This window comes from Miscanthus floridulus, chromosome 15 (assembly GCF_019320115.1).
Source record: "Miscanthus floridulus cultivar M001 chromosome 15, ASM1932011v1, whole genome shotgun sequence".
NCBI lineage: Eukaryota > Viridiplantae > Streptophyta > Magnoliopsida > Poales > Poaceae > Miscanthus > Miscanthus floridulus.
The window spans coordinates 7109530-7112676 of NC_089594.1; the positions used below are offsets into that span (position 1 = coordinate 7109530).

At 40.3% G+C, this 3147-nt stretch overlaps 1 long non-coding RNA gene across 1 annotated transcript; it reads right to left on the reverse strand.

The window, feature by feature from the left end:
• Positions 1–963: 963 nt before the first annotated feature.
• On the reverse strand, positions 964–2749 carry LOC136507949 (uncharacterized). The gene is made up of 4 exons (XR_010771796.1): positions 2702–2749; positions 2521–2616; positions 2196–2328; positions 964–1395 (listed from the first exon to the last, which is right to left on the reverse strand). It is a non-coding gene; the product is annotated as an uncharacterized lncRNA (long non-coding RNA).
• Positions 2750–3147: the final 398 nt, after the last annotated feature.

Genomic DNA, 3147 nt, shown 5'->3' on the forward strand with positions numbered 1-3147 from the left:
TATTTGAGTAAGCTTTTTGCAAAGTGTTGCTACCAATTCACTCTTCTAAATATAGTCCTGCATATCCTTGGTGTCTTTTATTTTATTTCCTGACGGGTAGTACAATTGAGTACTTAGGGTTTTATCCACTCTGTTGCAGGTGACACTCTCTATAAAGGTTACTGTATCAGTTGCTTTAGTCCCGCAGTGGACGCCGCTGAGTAGAGGCCAATGGGCATGGCCGTGTTCTTATACCCCTCTCTTGTGCTTTTGGTTGGAGGTGGTTTCTAACCTCGCAGTGTATTGAACATGTGACAATGTGTTAGTTTCAAAACTATGTTGCTTTGTGTTAGTTTCAAAACTATGTTGCTTTCAAGTATCAGATTTGAACTTGGTGTTGTAATAAATAATTGTGAACTCGGTTTGTAATTTGAATTTCCGTTGCGAACTCTATATATTATGATGTATGTTGGTTCCTTAATCATATACGATCTTGGTTGTGAAGTTGATTTATCGAGACCCGTTGTGGTACTCGACGGACTACCGAGTTCATATGTGCTCAAGTGTAGGGGGGTGACTTTCTCAACAGTTTCCACTATCCTTGTGCTCTTATACAATTGGGCGGTTCTGTCACAAAGGCGTGGGGTGGATCTTGGTGCTATTGTTGAGAACGGGGGCGGAGAAGGTGGAGGCGATCGCTGGACGGAGGCGGGGCAGGCGACGAGCACCCGCTGGGCAGAGAGCCGGCGCAGAGCGGACCGGATCTCGGAAGCTGGTGCCGAGTACGAAGGCGAATGCATGGCGGACGTCGGGTATCTGGTGCGGAGGCGAGCGGATCATGGAATCACGGAGGAAGAGGCTGATCCGTGCGTGCGGATAAGAAGGAAAGAGGCTAAATAAAGGATGAAAAAATAAAAATAAAAGATAAAAAATAGAAGGGTACTACATATAGCTATTTTACTAAACAATTTTCTAACCAAAGAAACTGAAATCAAATGGAGTTGCTTTATCAAACATGCCATAGCTAGAACGGTAACTGTTTTGGCTAGAGCTAAAGCTCTACCAAACGAGCGCTTATTGAGTATACATACTTCAAACCGTTACTTTTATTGTATATTTCTTCGAGGCATCAAGAAATATACAATACAGGGTAGGTGGGCACACTCCAGACTCCACACATTGCTACTGTAGGTGTATACTCCTACTACAGTAGTAACGTGTAAATGCGGACTGGTGTCTCGATATATTGATCACGGCGATCGAGTGACGTGATCAATTTATTTTGCCTTCTAAGGCATCCTCGATGCTGCTGCTGAGCTCCGCCTCGTCGGGCGCAACGAGGAATCTCACCGTCTTGGTGCCCTTCACTATCAAGAATGTTGGCAGGGCCTGCAGCCTCGCCTCCTTTGCGATTTCCTGCATGTAACGTATGATTAAATAATTATTAATCAACTTAGGCCCACCGGAATGACAATGGCCCTACAGCTTACTCCCTCCGGTTTCCTAAAGAATGTCGTTTTGACAGTGACACGGTCTCCAAAAAAATAACTTTGACCGATACTTTTTGCTATAAAATATTTATAAAATATAGATAATATATACTTGTATAAAACTACATTTCAAGATGAATCTACTTACATCACTTTCTTGCTTTCAAACTCAACCTAAAAGAATTTATTTATAGTCAAAGTTTAAAATGTTTGACTTAAGACAACCTCAAAACGACATTCTTTAGAAACCGGAGGAAGTATTCAGGGAAGCGTTTCCCAGATAAGTTGCACCAATAGAGTAAAAACGACTATCAAAATAAGCTGTTATGATCGAGCTTCTGCTTTTTAGTACAAATGAGAGAGGTGGAAATAAGCGCCGGCCAAAATAAGCTGAAAAAATTACAAACTATTAGCTAAATTAATGGTCAATGATTTTAAAGTTAAAATCTTGATATGCATGTGCACCTTATGAAAGTATACGTATATACACACCTTAAGTCTTCAGCAATTTTATTTACTACTAAGAAACAAAAAAAGGCCCTTCAAATTTTTTTGAAAAATGAAACTAAACGTGCTAGTCAAACTTTCTAGTGCTTATAAATTACTGTGGCCTTATCCGACCTTTCATAAAAAGGAGATAAAACAAGAAATCTTTAAATTGAGCGTGGAAACGAATTAAGAGCTTCCTATCTCGATATATATAAATAGGATCTATACGATCTATACCTTGAACTGATCATTGTTGACATCGATTGTAGTAGAAGTAGGCATCTTTTTTCGCGGCGATTCCATCTAGAATCGGCTTCATGTACTCGCACGTCGAGCGGTAGGACACGGACCCCATGAACTCCAGTACCAGCTTAGATTGAGCGTGGGAAAATTGTGTATGAGAGACGGAGGAGTGAGTAATAAACAAATAAATAGCACCATTATATTATAGGGAATTCTACAGAAATTAATATCTCATATATATATATATATATATATATATATATATATATATATATATATATATATATATATATATTGTGGAAAACGAATGAAGATATACCAGCTTTTCATTAGCCTTAGCCATAACTTGTTTCAAGTCACTCCTATCTCGGACGGCTGTCACGGATGAACTCATCGTGCCTTCAATTCTTCACTGCTGAGAATTAATTGGACGTAAGTAAGTTGCAACATAGTACTACTATTATTCCTTGAATTTGCATAAGGGAGGGAGAACTATTTACCCCACAAGGCCACAACTCGCCTTGCTTGGTGATCGATGATGAGCCGGCCAGGTCGTGGTGAAGGAAGTCAGTGCAAGATGATGGCTATATATAGCCGGAGCCGATGACAGGTTAGGTTTTTAGAAGGGAAACGAATATATGCCTGCCAAATATGTTTTTCCGCCGAAGGCCCGCGGAAATTTCAGCGAATGTACGCTTCTTTGTTGTTTTTCATTATTTTTGTTGTGCCCTGCTTGATGGTTTCTTTTTCTTAGTCAGGCGTTCACACTCACAAAAGCATGCTCGCACACCATATCCTAGTGAGCACCTCTAAACGCTGCTACAAAAGCACGTTATAGAAATGGGCAAAGGAGATTTTCAGAGACGGAGAAGCACACCGCTAGTATTTTACAAAGAAACAAGTCCACATTATCTCCCTCAACTATTGCAGAAGTCAGCTTTTCCTC